The sequence below is a fragment of the Canis lupus genome, chromosome 2 (assembly GCF_003254725.2).
Source record: "Canis lupus dingo isolate Sandy chromosome 2, ASM325472v2, whole genome shotgun sequence".
Lineage (NCBI taxonomy): Eukaryota > Metazoa > Chordata > Mammalia > Carnivora > Canidae > Canis > Canis lupus.
The window spans coordinates 47,344,146-47,361,074 of NC_064244.1; the positions used below are offsets into that span (position 1 = coordinate 47,344,146).

The following is a 16,929-nucleotide window of genomic DNA, read 5'->3' on the forward strand; positions in this document are numbered from 1 at the left end:
TGCGCCACCCAGGGATCCCCTATCGCCTTTGTTAATTAAAAATAATTATTTTTCAATTTGGATATGTACAATGGATTCATTGCATTCTTGTATTTTTTAATATAACTTGAAAAAGAATTATAATGGCATTTGCTTTGGTAGAAGAAGAGGCTTACTTAAATCCACAGCATACTTGAAATAACATTTTAAATGTGCCAGGAAATATAATAAAGAATAACAATAAAATCTTGTAAGCATTTTCTTGTATAAAATATGGTTCCTTAAAGACTTTTAATGTATTGAGAAGTCATAAAAACATTAAGAATGTTTGAATTTCACACTTTAAACATAGATTCACTAACAAAAATACTGCTTTTTTATGAAAAAAGGAATATAATTCACTTGGACAAGATAAAATCAAATTGAAATCTAATTAACATCAACTGTTCAATTTGATTAGAACAATGGAGCATTACTATTATTGTGCTAATATTCAGTCTACACAGTGAAATGAAATTCTTCCATACAAAGCTGTATAATTTCAAAGAGTACCTAGCATCTTAATCTCTACTACAGTGTCTAAATCTTAACAAAAATATGATATTTGTCTGAAAGGAATTACTTTCTTTTAAGATTTTATTCATTTATTCATGAGAGACACACAGAGAGAGGCAGAGACACAGGCAGAGGGAGAAGCAGGCTCCACGCAGGGAGCCTGACGTGGGACTCGATCCTGGGTCTCCAGGTACGCCCTGGGCTGAAGGCAGCGCTAAACTGCTGAGCCGCCCAGGGATCCCCTGAAAGAAATTATATACCGTGAATACTTCGGGCAAGATTCTTCTATAAACATATTCTATTTTTTTTTCAGATCATTATAAATACTGTTTTAAGGTAACAAAAAAATTTACCTATAATCACTCTATGATGGGATAACCTCTCTGAACATTTTGACATACATTGTTGTCTTCTGTTGTTTTAGCAACACATATTTTTACATAATTGAAGTCATACAATTTGTTATTTTTTCATAAATAAAAATAAACTTTCCAAAGTTGTTATACAGTCTTGTTTATCAATATTGAAAGTTGATGAAGATTTCATCTTGTGAATGCATGAGTTTACCAAATCATTCTCATACCATCGTTGTAAAAAATAGAGCTATACACATTCTAGTGCATAAGTGAAAAATATTTTCTATCTTTTGATTATGTCCTAGTACAAATTTTCAAGATTGAAATTATTTAGTCAAACTCTAGGGACACTTAAGTCTCTGGGCATAGATTAACAAATTCTTTAATTTTTAAAAATATTTCCCTTATTTACTTATTTGACATAGAGTACACAAGCAGGCAGAGAGAGAACCAGGCTCCCTGCTGAGCAGAGAGCCAGAAGTGGGGCTCAATCTCAGGACCCTGAGATCATCACCTGAGCGGAAGGCAGACGCTGAACTGACTGAGCCACCCAGGCGCCCCTACGAATTATTTTCTAAAACACTTGAATCAGTTTTTATTCTTACCAGCAGGAAATGAAAAAAAAAATAAAAAGCTCATTTCATCATAAAAAAGCCATAGATAGAGGATATTCTTATGTTCCTTCTTCCAAACTAGAAATTGTTTTATTTTCCTTTGATTATTACAGTAATTCTTAAACATTGCAAAAAAGTGTAGATAATACAAAAGATTTTAGAATATGAAACCTACCACTCAGAATTAACTTCTATTACATGTTGATATATTTTTTAAAGATTTTATTTATTCATGAAACACACACAGATCGAGGCAGAGACATAAGGCAGAGGGAGATGCAGGCTACCTGCGAGGAGTCTGATGTGGGACTCGATCCCAGGCCCTGGGATTGTGACCTGAGCCCAAGGTGGACGCTCAACAACTGAGCCACCCAGGCGTCCCCATATTGATATTTTCTAAGACTTTTTGGATATATTAGACTCTTCTCCTCTTTCTACCTAGCTAAATACATATTACCATTATTTATTAAATAGATCCTTATTGAAAGACATTGTTATTGTTTCAAGTTTTTAAAAAAAAATCATAAAACTGAATCTGCTACAAATTATATTGCCAAGGGCAGATCAGTTTCTCAAAGACTTATTTTCGTAACCTGGTAAGCATCTGATGATCCATCAGCATCTAAGGAGAGCTGTATTGTAAGAGTTGCTCCAGACCCAGGATTATACAAGTTGCAGTACTAAATGAAATGTAGCCTATGGCTTTGGAACATGTGTTAGTTTTCTTTTCCTACGGAAAAAGTTACCACAAACTAGTTTAAAAACAACATGAATTTATTATCTTAGAATTCTGAAGGTCTTAAGTCTAAAATCCCCTGCAGGACTGCGTTTCTTCCAGAATCTGGGAGAGAATGTGACTTCCAGCTTCCCTTCCAGCTGCTGGCATTCCTTTACTCCTGGCTTCATATGGACCCAATCTCTACTTCCATGGTCACACCTCTCTCTGACACTCCTCTCTCTTATAAAACATCCTTGTGGGGGATCCTTGGGTGCCTCAGAGGTTTAGCACTTGCCTTTACCCCAGGGTATGATCCTGGGGTCCTGGGATCAAGTCCCACCACCGGCTCCCTGCATGAAGCCTGCTTCTCCCTCTGCCTGTGTCTCTGCCTCTCTGTCTCTCATGAGTAAATAAATAAAGTCTTAAAAAAAAAAGAAAATCTCTGTCTTGGCCCCGTGTTACACACACACATTCATATGTCTATATACTTTTTATTGCATATTCCTGTTTGACTCTCTGTGCTTTAACAGGATCCCACGTGATTCTATGACTATATAAAACCTGACAAGTATCACCTTTAGTAAAATTAGAAGATACAATTAGGCTAAGTCAATAAATAAATAAATAAATGAAGCATGCCCACAATACCATTCAACTAGTGACAGACCTTGTTAACATTTTGGCATATGTTTTTTTCCAAAAATGGGACCGTACTGAACATATTGCTTTGTAACAAAAACTCCAACGCATTGTGAATGCGTTAGCATGTCAATAAATACATGCCAACGTAATTCCTAGTGGCCAACTTCTAATTTATTATATATGCATGTATCATGATTAGACATTCCTTTCTTGGTGATTATTTAGGTAACTTTTTATATTTTTACTTTTAAACAGCCCTCGCGTGACAAATACCCTTGTAATGTAGGTTTTCTGATTGGTTCAAATCCAACAATGCTCCTTACTTGCTGCGTGACCTTGGGGAGATTATTTGAGTTCTCTGTGCTTCAGTTTCTTCATCTATAAAATGGGCACAATAAAAAAGCACCTCATTGTTTTGAGGCTTGAACTACACGACTCCAATAAAGATCTTGGCATTGTATCTGGCACATTCTAAAAGTTCAATAAATGACAAATATTAGTATTTTTTATTAATCTCAATGGGCCCTCAACCATGCCTTTACAACTCGTCTTTCTAAAGAAAACTTAAGTCACTAAGCTGGCCAGTGGCAGAGGCAGGCAGACGCGGGTTTTTCCCTTCTTAGTTTTTCCGATCTCGCCATGGTTCTGGAGTAGAGCGCCCAGCAAACCTAAGGGGCGGGGGGGAAGCAAAAATAAATCAATTTTCGCGAGAGGGTTGACCAATGGGAGAGCAAGATTATCCTCGCAACCCAGCAGAGACGGACCCGTAAAGCCGCCCGCGTTAGGACAGCTCTCCGGAGGCGGGGCGGGAGCATGGTTCCGACTCCAGGAATCGACCCGGGAGACCCGGCCTCCCCGGGCGTCGGGAGCCTCGCGCCTCCGAGGCACCGTTCCCATGGTTACAGCCCCTGCGGCCTCCGGTCGCCCCGCTCGCTACTGCGCAGGCGCAGACCGCTGATTTCGCCCCCAGGCGCCTTCAGTTTCGAAGAGGAAGCCCCTCCTCCCCTCGTGCCGTCGTCCTATCGCCGCCTCTCTCTGCCGGCTGCACGCCCGCCGCGGGGTCTGTGACGTCGTATTCGCGCGCCCGCGTCGTTTGGAGCCGCGACGCCGAACATGGCGCGTTCCTAGAAGCCGCTTTCGGCATCAGTAGGCGGCGGCGTGGAGATTGCAAGCGTGGGGCGCGGGACCGACCGATTTCACTTCGTGTTGGGGAGTGGGAGCGGGAGAGCCGGCCTGTTCCGGACCGAACCCAACGGTGAGAACCTGAGAGGCCCGGCGCGCGCGAGTGGAAGGGAGGTGTGGGGTGGGCAGCGGGAGGCCGGAGAGGCGAGGGGGGAACGTGGGGGCCCCCGGAGCCGAGCACCAGCAGTCAGGCGGCGGGGCGGCCTGCGTCACCCCGGGAGCCAGCGGGGCCGGGGCCGGCCGAGTCACCCGGCGGGGCGGCGTGGGCTGGGCCGAGGAGGAATGGGGTGCAGGGAGACAGGCACTGGGGGCCAGGAGGAGAAGCCCTCGGGCGCCCATTGTGGCGGCGGCAGCGGGCCAGGCTGCTGTATTTGCCCTTGGGGGAGAGGTGGTGCCCGTTGTGCGAGAACGTGGTCAGTTTTGGTGTAAAACCAGCGTATGCTGTTCCCGCACCCACTCCGTTGGTGCTCGTAGCGGCCGTGGGAGAGCTCTCATCAGACCTCGGAGTCTTCCTCGCCTTCACCGAGCAGGTGAAGGGGGAGCCCCACGTTCTCCGAGGGGGGCCGCTTGCTGAGGTATGGCCGCCAGCGCTCGAGCCCGGCGACCTGTGCAGCTTCATGCTGGGGGAATTTGTGATTCAGCAAAACTATTTGGAGGCCCAGAGCGTTTGCCATTCTCTCTTATTCTTTTGTTGCACGGTGGGGAACGAGGAAAGTATTATTTGGGGAGGGACGTGACTAAATTAGGCAGAGATGGTGAATTGCCTGGTGGTGCCAGGATCGCAATTGGCATACCTCCTCCCCGCCCCGAAATAAGCGAGCTCGGTCGTCGTCCTTTGTAGTGCCTTCGAGAATGGCTTATTCTAAAGAAGAGGGTAGGAAAGAGCAGTTCACAGCCATCATCCTTTTTTTTTTTTTTTTTTTTTCTCCTTGGATAAGAAGTTCACTCTGTTTTAACGTTATTTTAAACTTCTCTCTTCAGTATAGAGGCTTCAGGTTAAGGGCAGCGTGACCAGAAGGCTTCCATTGCATGACACCTTCTCTTACATCTTTTCGTCGCTGAAGATCTCTTTGAAATTAGGATGAAAATCCCTGTTGATTGTGACAGGATCGTGGAATTTTTTTTTTTTCCCTCCCCTAACCTAGTATAGGGAAGAGCAGAAACAGTTTAATTATAGCAATAGTTTGTGGCCATCTATCATAGCCCTAGGTCAGCTGGGCCGCCTCTGTCCTAGTTACACTTACTAGAGCAGAAGAATATTCCCATCACAAGTGGATCCAGTCACGGTTATAGGATTGGAGGTTCTGAGCAAATAGGTGACGATTATGCGGTAGTCTAAAAAGTCTTTACATTTTGTGACATTGAGAAAGGGTCTGCATTTCAGGATCAAACCGTAATGCCAAAGAACCCTTGTAGGAATGCGGCAGTTAAAATGCACTGAAGCCTTTTCCAGAGCTAAATATGTTTTTTATAGATATGAAAATCTTTGTGTTTTGAGAAAGATAATATGATTAGATGGATTTTGACCCTTGTGGTGTATGGATGTGCATGTAGGTATGTGGTTGTATTTAGATTTCTTGTTCTTGTTGAAGTATAGTTGATGTACAGTGTTGTGTTAGTTTCAGGTGTACAATACAGTGATTTGACAGTTCTGTACGTTACGCTGTGCTCACCATGATAAGTGTCCATGATAAGTGTCACTGCTGTCTGTTGCCTTACAGTGTCGTTACAGTATTTTTGACTGTATTTCCTGTGTTGTACTTTTTAGTCCCTGTGACTTATTTATTTTTATAACTGGAAGTTTTGCACCGTTTAACCTGCTTCATCTATTTCTGTGCATTGGTATTTAATCTTGATTTTCCTAATACGGAGTTATTGATTCCAGTATTACTCATTTCTGTCTTTTCCTATCTGCACCAAATGAGGACTATCATCAAGTTAATTTGAGAGTGTTTCAGGGAACGCCAAGGCGTACTTAGTGCAGGTGTAAGTCTGGAGCGTCTTTGTTTAGTTTTCTAAATATCACCTTGATTACACATAAGCCCACAATTACAAGCTTTGTAGAGCTTGTGCTGGATCTGTGTTCTGCAGTCTTGCTACTCAAAATGTGGTATATGGCATCACCTCAGCATTTGTTCAGAATACACAAGCTCAGGCTTAACCCCAAACCCAATGAATCAGAAGCTGCATTTGAACGAGCTCTCCAGATGATATGAATTTATATTAAAGCTTGATACACGCCACTTTGGGTGGGAAAAGTTGGAAGACAGGTCATTCATAAGCCATAAAAATTATAGCATTTATTTTGATCTGAGGCGGTCTTTTGCTGATTATTGAGTCTGATTCATCTGGTAGAAGAAACTGAAGACCCAGGAATGGCCTTACTTGTGTAAGGCCACATAAACTAGATTCATAAACCAGGTTCTGACCTAATCCAATGCTTTTCTTTTCTTTTCTTTTCCTTTTCTCTTCTCTTCTCTTCTCTTCTCTTCTCTTCTCTTCTCTTCTCTTCTCTTCTCTTCTCTTCTCTTCTCTTCTCTTCTCAAGATTTTATTTATTAATGAGAGACACCGAGAGAGAGGGAGAGAGAGGGAGAGGCAGAGTCACAGGCAGAGGGAGAAGCAGGCTCCATGCAAGGAGCCCGGGACTCCAGGATCACGCCCAAGGCTGAAGGCGGCGCTAAACTGCTGAGCCTCCCCAGGCTCCCCCAATGCTTTTCTTTTGTTAGTTACTCTTGTATTAAAATGGGACTAAAATATTTGATGAATGCGAGCTAGGTATTCATGCCACAACAGACATCTATTGAGTTTCGGACAAGCAGCCCAGTAATTCTGTGTTTTGCTCATAACTGCTATTTGCCATGGTGGCTTCGGACCCACCACCTTCCCTCTTTACTCTTTCCAGGTTGCTGTCATTTCTTCTTCACAGAGGAAATGAAATACATTGGTGAGAACGTTGGTTTTTGTCCTCTTTCACCAGTAAACATGTCTACTTCTATCCATTCATCTCTCATTGCGCTCTGAGTTTTTTCTCCTCAGGGACATTGTTTCCTTGATGTATTAGTTTTCTAGGGTTGCTGTAGCAGAATACCACAGACTGGGTGGCTTGAGTAATGCAAAATTACTTTCTCCCAGTTCTGGAAGCTGGAAGTCCAAGATCAGGGTTCCAACATGTATGATTTCCTCTGAGACTTTTCTCTTTGACTTACAGATGACCGCCCCCTTTGTGCACTAGAATCTTTGGTGTCTCTTTTTCTTATTAGAACACCACTGGGGGATCCCTGCGTGGCTCAGCGGTTGAGTGCCTCCCTTCGGCCCAGGGTGTGATCCTGGAGTCCTGGGATCGAGTCCCACGTCGGGCTCCCTGCATGGGGCCTGCTTCTCCCTCTGCCTGTGTCTCTCTCATGAATAAATAAAATCTTTAAAAACAAAAACACCACTGGTATTGGATTAGGCCCCACTCTGATGACCTTATTTTGACTTAATCACTTCTTGAAAAATCTTATCTCCAGTATTGAGGGTCCTGGGGGGCCGTTTAGGCTCTGATGTGTGAATTTTTGGGGAATACATTTCAGTCCATAACACTTGGTCATTCCTTTTTTACTCTCAACTGGCACTAACTTACTAGGATTTAAACACACTTACCTTAAATACACTCTGTTCACTCTAGATTGCTCTTCAGTTTCATTTGTAGTTAATTCCTTTGAGTGTCTGGAAGAGTTACCTGTATTCATTTTCTCAGCCACCTTATTACTCTTTTTTTTGTTTGTTTGTTTAATTAATTAATTAATTAATTAATTAATTTATTTATTTTTTATTTTTTTTTTATTACTCTTTTAAGCCTCCTAGTATATTGAAGTTTTAGCAGTCCGCTACAGTCACTGAATTTGATGGGTGGTGGTCACCATTGATCTTTGTTGGGAAATCTAGTAGAATCTTTTTCATCAGTTGACAATTTGAGTAGTTGTTGTCTTTGAAATTCTCTTATGCTTCTGAGACTTTGTGGTTTCCTTATTTCCCTCATGGCCGATCGTGGCCAATCTTTCCTTGGTTTATTTTTCTCTCTTTGACCCCTTCAGATACTTCTTTCACACTGAGGCACTGTCCTCTGCTCTCTTCTGCCTCCGTCTGCTCTTGAATGGTCTTATCTCTGATGTCTGCAACTGCTGTCTTTATTTTGATCACTAGCAAATCTCTGTCTCTTTAGCACAGATTACTCTTCAACTCTGACATATTGTGGTTGTCTTAAGATACCTTAAGTTCAGCTCAAAAATTACTTACTTCACTCTTTCTGAAGTTGCTTCTCTTCCTCCTGTCATCCTTATCTGCCATTCAGTCGTAGATGCCCCAAATCTTAATTTTCCCCTCTTATTTCCCCTTATGTGCTACTCCCCCCCTTTCTGCCCTGCAAAATTCTAATCATTTACAAAATCTTGTTCTACATCTTTCATCCATTTTTCCCTGTAACGACCACCTTGGTTCAGATTATCATTATCTGGACTTTGTATAAACATTCTAAATAATTTCCTTTCTCCTAAGAATGGGTATGAATCCCTCTCTATCCTTTCCTTTTTTGTAGGCAGATTGTAGTGTTTTTCTACAGTGTTTCTTTGCAGGCTTTCAGATTAAAATCCAAACTACCAAATTTAGTAAATACGGGCCTTCGTGAGATCTTGCTTGCTTTTTGCTTTCTTTATTTTTTAAAAGATTTTATTTATTTATTCATGAGAGACGCAGAGAGAGAGGGGCGCAGAGACACAGGCAGAGGGAGAAGCAGGCTCCATGCAGGGAGCCCGATGTGGGACTCGATCCCGAGTCTCCAGGATCATGCCCTGGGTCGAAGGCACCGCTAAACCGCTGAGCCACCTGGGCTGCCCAGCTTTTTGCTTTCTTCTGCTATTTCCTACTTCAAATTATTCTGTCATGTGAACTATTTGCAGTTCTTTAGAATTGTTAGAATGTTTTTTTTAAAGTTGAGACATTAATATGTTGTGCATCTTCTGCCTAGAATGTACCCAACACCTGTTTGACATAACAGACTTATTTAGATAACTCCTACTCAGCATAAACACTATCTTGTCCACCTTTGCTGCTCCCCCCCAGGCTTTCCCCAGCCTGCTTACACTGAGTTACGTCTTCTCCTTATGTTCTTCCAAAATAGCTTTGTTGTCTTTTTTCTTCTTTAGAGTTGAATGCCAAGATTCTTTTGTTTTCTTTTGTCTAATTTATGTATTAAGCTATTTCCTGTCATAACCAAAGGGATAGAATATCCGTATACTGGTCATCATTTGATAAGAGAAAGAAGGGTAAGCTTAAGGTTCCATTTACTTTTTTGGTCCCTGTGTATAGTCATGGTCCAGACCCTGCTGTGGCCCCCACGAGATAGTGATTCGGGTTCTCTTTTTTCATCTTCATAGCCAGTCAGTCAAGCTGATTCACATTAGAGTTATGGGATAGAGTATGATTACCATCTCCCTAGAAAAAGGACTTGAACCTGATGCTGATTTGGAGGTAGACAACATCTACGATCTCTTGTGCTCTTGTGATGCAACTTCGGGAAGGTGCTTACTCTCACGTTTGGGAGCGGTACAAAGTAGGTAAGGGCCTTCCACATGTGAGCAGAGCCCTCCTTGCCCTGGATGCCACTTGACAAGGACTGTCCCAGCTGGGTCCCAGGGGCCCTGGATCGACCTGGCAGCCCTGAAACCCAGGACTTAGCCAACACCACCATTTTCAAACTGGACCTCAAAGACTCTTATTTATTTTTATCTCTTAGAGTAGTGGCTGGCCGGTAGAAGCTGCTTCCTTGTTTAGTACTGTGAATGCAAATTGAATTACCAGAGAGTTGAAACTAGGTGGATTGTTATGTACTCTGGAGCTTAGGTTGAGTGGGCTTGAAAAGTCAGAGATGGGTTCATTTTTGCGACTTTACACAACTATAAGCAGAGATCGGGATTTAGTGATAGAATTCATTTATTTAACAACTATTTTAGTCATCACTTTCCTGTATGCCAGGTACAATTTTAGATTCTGGTAATACACCTTTGAACAAATTGAAGTTCCTGGTCTCTGGACCTTAAGTTCTAGTTGCGGGTGTCAGGACAATAAACACAGAGGTTAAGATGTCAAATACTTAAAAATGTTATGCAGAAAAATTAAGAAAGGGATCCCTGGGTGGCGCAGCGGTTTAGCGCCTGCCTTTGGCCCAGGGCACGATCCTGGAGACCTGGGATCGAATCCCATGTCGGGCTCCCCGTGCATGGAGCCTGCTTCTCCCTCTGCCTGTGTCTCTGCCTCTCTCTGTGACTATCATAAATAAATAAAAATTAAAAAAATTAAAAAAGAAAAAAGAAAAATTAAGAAAGATAACCAGACCAGATAGATTCTAGGTTGAATCTGTACTGTAGGTACAGTAATCTGTACGGGTTAGGTACTGTAGATTGGATGATCTAAGGATCTAGGGACTACCTACTTATGAATTGACAATTCAAGCAAAGACTGAATTGAAGTTGAAGAGCAAGACGTTCAGATACTTAGAAGCAAGAGTTTTTTCAGTCTGAGGAAACCAATTCTACAAGATAGGGTTAATGTATGTAGTCCCCTAAAGATGAACACCTGTTGTCTCTTACTGTCTTATTATGGACAACTCCCAAACTGAATGGTCTTACTCTGGTCTCCTTCCTATAAACCCACGTAGGAGTTTCTTTGGTTATAGCACCGAGGGTGGGACTGCTGGGTCATGGTATACACCATGTTTGGTGGTAGGATACACACAAACACATGTGCATATATACCCACACACACAGAAATTAATTAGAGATGACAGGATTGCTTTCTAAAGTGATCATACCACTATATACTTTTAGCAGCAATGCTTAAGGGTCTTCCATATGTTCTTGCTAGCATTGAATATTTTTGGACTTTTTAATTTTTGCTATTTAATGATTGTAAAGTTAATAGCTTTTTTTTTAAGATTTTTAATTTTATTTATTTTTTTAAATTTATTTATGATAGTCACAGAGAGAGAGAGAGAAGCAGAGACATAGGCAGAGGGAGAAGCAGGCTCCATGCACCGGGAGCCCGACGTGGAATTCGATCCCGGGTCTCCAGGATCACGCACGCCCTGGGCCAAAGGCAGGCGCTAAACCGCTGCACCACCCAGGGATCCCTTTTTTTAAGATTTTATTTATTTATTAGAGACACACAGAGAGAGACAGAGAGAGAGAGAGATTGAGAGAGAAAGGCAGAAACACAGGCAGAGGGAGAAGCAGGCTCCATGCAGGGAGCCCAATGTGGGACTTGATCCCGGGTCCCCAGGATCACACCCTGGGCTGAAGGCAGGTGCTAAATCGCTAGGCCACCTGGGCTGCCCAATAGCTCTGTTTTTTATTTTTTATTTTTTTTAAAGATGTATGTATGTATGTATTCATTCATTCATGAGAGACACAGAGAGAGAGGCAGAGACTCAGGCAGAGGGAGGAGCAGGCTCCATGCAGGGAGCCAGACGTGGGCCTCTATCCCAGGTCTCCAGGATCGCGCCCCGGACTGAAGGCGGCACCAAACTGCTGAACCACCGGGGCTGCCCAATAGCTCTGTTTCTTAAAGATTCTCGTGAATCTTTAAAAAAGATTTCAGTGAGGTAGCATGTCTTCTGGTATTTATTACCCATTGAGCTTTTTTGTTCATGAGTTGTCTATTTATACCCATTGTCCAGTTTTCTTTTTTATTTCAGTTTTGTTGATTCATAAGGGATTATTGTATATTCTGTATAATAATTCTTTGTTTAGTTGTTTAAAACGTCTTCTAGGGGATCCCTGGGTGGCTCAGTGGTTTAGCGCCTGCCTTCAGCCCAGGGCGTGATCCTGGAGTCCCGAGATAAGTCCCGCATCTGGCTCCCTGCATGGAGCCTGCTTCCCCCTCTGCCTGTGTCTCTGCCTCTCTCTCTCTGTGTCTCACTCATGAATAAATAAATAAAATCTTTAAAAAAAAAGTCTTCTAATTTTTACCTTGTTGATGTTGCCTGTGGTATTTTCATTGACTCCATTAATTTTGTTTTTCAGTTTTGATGTAATATAATTTAGCAGGAAATCAAGCTACAGTCTCAATGTTGTATTCTGCTTCTCAAGTCTAACTAAAAAAAAAAAAAACAAAAAAAAAACCCATCAGTTCATTTCACTTGAGGTATTAGTGGACAGCAGTGATCAAAATGAAAAATGTGGTAGTAGAGTACTGGATTGGGATAGGAGACTTACAATCTATAGAAATGTTGCTAATGAGGCTGGGACTTTAGAGAAGTCAATTTATCTCCTTAATCTCTTTGGGACACAGTTTCTTGGTCAGTAAAACAAAATGCTTAAATCAGATATGCAGCTGACCCCTCACCGTTAGGAGTTTGAAGTCTGTGGGTCCATTTGTAGGTGTATTTTTTTTTGATACGATATAGTAGTGTAAATGGATTTTCTCATCATTATGATTTTCTTAATATTTTCTTTTCTCTAGCTTACTTCATTGTAAGAATACAGTATGTAATACTGTGACGAATAAAATATTTGTTATTCAACAGTTGATATTATTGTTAAGGCTTCTCATCAGTAGGCCATTAGTTACATTTTTGGGGAGTCAGAAGTTACAGACATTGTTTGAGGGCCAACTGTATTTACTGTTTAGAGAACTGATATTGATGGCTTCAAAATTTTCTTAATGATTGATAATGTTTTTTTAATGATAAAGTGTATTATAGTTGCTCATTATGGGAACATTACTGGCATGTAGCCCATACATGTTTTAATTAATGAATTTTTATAAATGCAGGGATTCCTTAGGCTAGACTCTTAGAAGAATGAGATCCTTTTAAGACAGCATTATGGACAATGATGTCCTGGATAGTAGTTGGAAGCTGTCAATCAAAGATTTGTATATTTGGAGAGGACTGATGATTCCTTAGCATTTAGTGAAAGGTTCCGACTGAACTTAAATCCTATCAGATACAGTCGTTTAAATTTAGGCTGTGTTATTATCCAGTTCAAAGGACCGTATCTTGCTCAAAATCTAGCCTACTGCTTTTCCTTCCCTTTTCTTTGTTTTACATAAAAGATGCAACTTTAAAGCCAATAACTGTAATTGCTGGTCTTTAGTAGTTTTTATACAGATGTGTTTTTTGTTTGTTTCAAATAAAGAGATGTCAAAGAGAGTGATGGTGACAGTAGTTGAGGCCTCAGGACTGGCAGTACCTTGCTGGGCATCACTGTTGTTTAGGATAAGCCTTTTTTTTTTTTTTTAATATTTATTTATTCATGAGAGACAGGGAGAGAGGCAGAGACTCAGGCAGAGGAAGAAGCAGGCTCCACGCAGGGAGCCTGATGTGGGACTCGATTCTGGGACTCCAGGATCACGCCCTGGGCCGAAGGCAGAGGCTCAACTGCTGAGCCATCCAGGTGTCCCATAGGATAAACTTTTTAAGCTCTGATTCTTGTGTATACTGAACAGGCAAGAGATTTATTGTACTTTATCAATGCCGTTTTATTAAAAACTCGCAGTGAGACATGCACATTGGTGCTTATTGGACTAGACTTCTCTTAACAACTGTCTTCTGATCTTGTTTACTGTCTTCTTAAATACTGTACAATTTACCCATTTATTTCCCTGTCTCCACAACTAGAGTATACTTTCTATAAGAGCAGGGAGTTTTTCTTTCTGGCCTTTTTTTTTTTTTTTTAAAGATTACATTTATTATTTATTCATGAGAGAGAGAGAGAGGCAGAGACACAGGCAGAGGGAGAAGCAGGCCCCATGCAGGGAGCCTGATGCAGGACTCGATCCCGGGACTCCAGGATCATGCCCTGGGCCGAAGGCAGGCGCTAAACCGCTGAGCCACCCAGGAACCCCTCTTTCTGGCTTTTTAGTTGATTGATAACATTTCGAGTGCCAGAATAATACTTGGCATTTGTAGGTGTCCATTAAATACTTGAATGAAAAAAAAATCTTGAATGGATGAATAAATGTAAAACAGTCTAATGATAAGCCAAGTAAATATCAGGAAGTTGATTAGAGAGTGCAGGACTACAACAAAGGGTGTTAGATATTCACAATAAAAGGTATTGCTAAATTTTGCTGCCTTGATGTGCCCCATTTTTTTCTTTCCTTTTTTTGTTTTTTGAGAGAGAGCAAGAGTTGGGGGAGGGGCAGAGGGAGAGGAGAGAATCTTAAGCAGGCTCCTTAACCAGCACAGAGACTGGCATGTGGCTCAATCTCATGACCCTGAGATGATGACCTGAGTCGAGATCTAGGGTCAGATGCTCAACTGACTGAGCCACCCAGGTGCTCCAGTGTGCCCCAGTTTTAGTAGCTGAATATATTGAATGGATGGCATTGGAGAAGGAGTACTTTACTATCTAGTGCAGTTGTACTTTTCCAGAGGAGGTGATGTTAGCTGTGAACAACAGCCTTAGTGATGATCTGTGTCATGGTCTATTAGCTCCCCTTTGAAAAACAACATACCTGGGCAGCCCAGGTGGCTCAGCAGTTTAGCGCCGCCTTCAGCCCAGGGCCCTATCCTGGAGATCCGGGATCGAGTCCCGCGTCAGGCTTCTTGCATGGAGCCTGCTTCTCCCTCTGCCTCTGCCTCTGCCTTTCTCTCTCTCTCTTTCTCTCTCTCTCCCTCCCTCCCTCCCTCCCTGTCTCTCTCATGAATAAATAAATAAAATCTTTAAAAAAATAAAAAATAAATACAACCAACATACCCAAGAGTAGAATCTTAAAATGAATCTCTGTCTACCTATCACCCAGCTTTAACAATGGTCAGCTCTTAGAGTCCATCTTTTCATGTTACCTCCACCTAACTTCCCTTCTAAGTACTATGTTAGCAAGATATAGGGGCTTGGTTAGATTTAGATTTAATTAGTTATTTTGGCAAGCTGCTTTCTTATAATTTCAGACTTTGTTTTCTTGAAATGTCAGGATAGCTGGCTGGCACAGTTGGTGGAGCATGTGACTCTTGGTCTTGGGATCTTGAGTTTGAGCCCATAGACAGCACTTAAAAAATAAATATTTTAGAAAAGTAATAAAATAGCTCTTAAGTTTCCTAGTATAACTTTTCTCTTTTGATTATCTTTGAATTTTTCTCTGGTCTTCACAGAAATTGATTTCTTATCTTTTCCTACTTTGTTTTTGACTCCAGTAGTTTGGCAGTTTTGTAGTATTTCCTATTATTCTCCTAGAATAAATCTCTTATAGCTTTGTAGACTTGAGCAGTACATCAGGACTCGACTTGCAGGAATTAATCTTTAAAAAAAAAATTACGTCTTCCCTTCATCCCTCTTTAGGAAAATGCTCTAGTAGTAATACATGGTCAGTTCTACGTTGCTTGTACTTTTCATCTGCTTCTTCCAGAAGGAAAATTAGGAGCTTTCAAGCTATTAATACCATTTTCTCATTGGCTGTTCTTTTTTTCTGAAAATTTAGGTTTCTCTTTAGTGTGGATTCTGCAGTGCTTTTCTCACTAGCTGATTTCATCCCTTATATCACTCTATTCTTGTTCCAGTTTCTCAGTCACGATTTGTTAAAACGCTGCCTATACGCTATTACATTTTCTTAAATTCCATCGTATTTTCTTTGTGTAAAGCTCAGGATGCATTCATGTCTTCATCTCATGTTATCTTTTGGTAGGGAGTATTTAATGATTCAGTACTTAAAAAAGTGGAGACAGTGGTGTAAGGAAGTTCTGTGGTTGTCATGTTTCGTTTGCTTTAAGGTGAAGTTTTCATTTTCATGTTTTAAATCCGTCCTTGCATTATGTTATTTTTTATGTTCTCATTCATTTCTTTCCTTCAGAGCCTCTCCTTTTACTGTTCTTTGCCCTAGCTTTTTGAACCCAGAAAACCCTTGCTCTATTTCCAGATGATTGTGTTGGCCAAGTGGTCACTGAAAATGCCAGTGTTCTCTTCTTCCCTGGCCCTCCTTGAGGGGAAAATGGTTAGGAAGCTTGGAGCATACTGTTAGGGGTGTGGTCTGGACTACTGCTGTCAGGTGGCTCTGCAGGTTACTCGATTTCTTTTTTATACCTGAGGACTAGTGATCTAGCAGTGTATTACTTGGTAAAAAAGTTGATGTGGACACTGGGATGGAGAATACTTAGAAATGAAATTAAAGACACTTTTGCTTACAAATAGAAATTCGTTTTCCTTTTATGTGATGGGTATATATTGTATACAATATATGAAGCTTAAGGGAAAGGACATAATAAATATGAATTTTCAGGTTAGTTTCATTTTTCTCAAACTGTTAGAGATTTTAAAATAATGTCTCTATAAACACCAAATAGTAAGAATATTAAATGTAGAGGTGACACTAGTTAAAACTGCAGTTGGACTGCAACACTCAGAGTCCCCTGAGTCAGAAAGATTGTCTTTTGGTAAACATTGCCATCACAAATTCTGCTAATATGGTAAACTGTTGCTTATCTACTCTTGCTACTGAAAGATGAAATTTTAAAGTTTTCTCTTGTGAACTGTTACGACAGTGTGATAATTAACCACATTACCTACTTAACTATTGTATCTTTAATATGTTGCCATGATTTTTTGGTATGTACCTGATAAGAGAAATAAATGAGGATTTGCAGCTCTTGAGAAATTGTGATGTTTTAGGATAAGGAAGAGAAATCAAGCAAATACTTCCATGGAAATTTAGAGCAGCTATAATTTTTTTTTTTAATGTGTTTTTTTTTCCATCACTAAGGTTAATAAATCTTTAGACTATAAGAATTCTTGTAATTTCTGGAACTAGCTTAGCACAATGATTGTTTACCATATGATGTGTTTCCTGTTTGTCTTTTATTCCTATTTTTTTTTTTTTTTTTAGATTTTATTTATTTATTTATGAGAGAC

The 16,929-nt window shown here is 40.9% G+C and overlaps 1 protein-coding gene across 3 annotated transcripts in view; it reads left to right on the top strand.

The window, feature by feature from the left end:
• Positions 1-3,933: 3,933 nt before the first annotated feature.
• The window catches only part of IPO11 (importin 11), a 200,795-nt gene continuing 187,799 nt past the window's right edge, over positions 3,934-16,929 (top strand). Inside the window, exon 1 of one of the 3 annotated variants that reach the window (XM_025446994.3) lies at positions 3,934-4,119. The gene's annotated coding sequence lies outside the window, so the exon portion shown is untranslated. The remainder of the gene's footprint in view (positions 4,120-16,929) is intronic. The other 2 variants (XR_003136545.3, XM_025446993.3) reach the window with 2 other exon arrangements.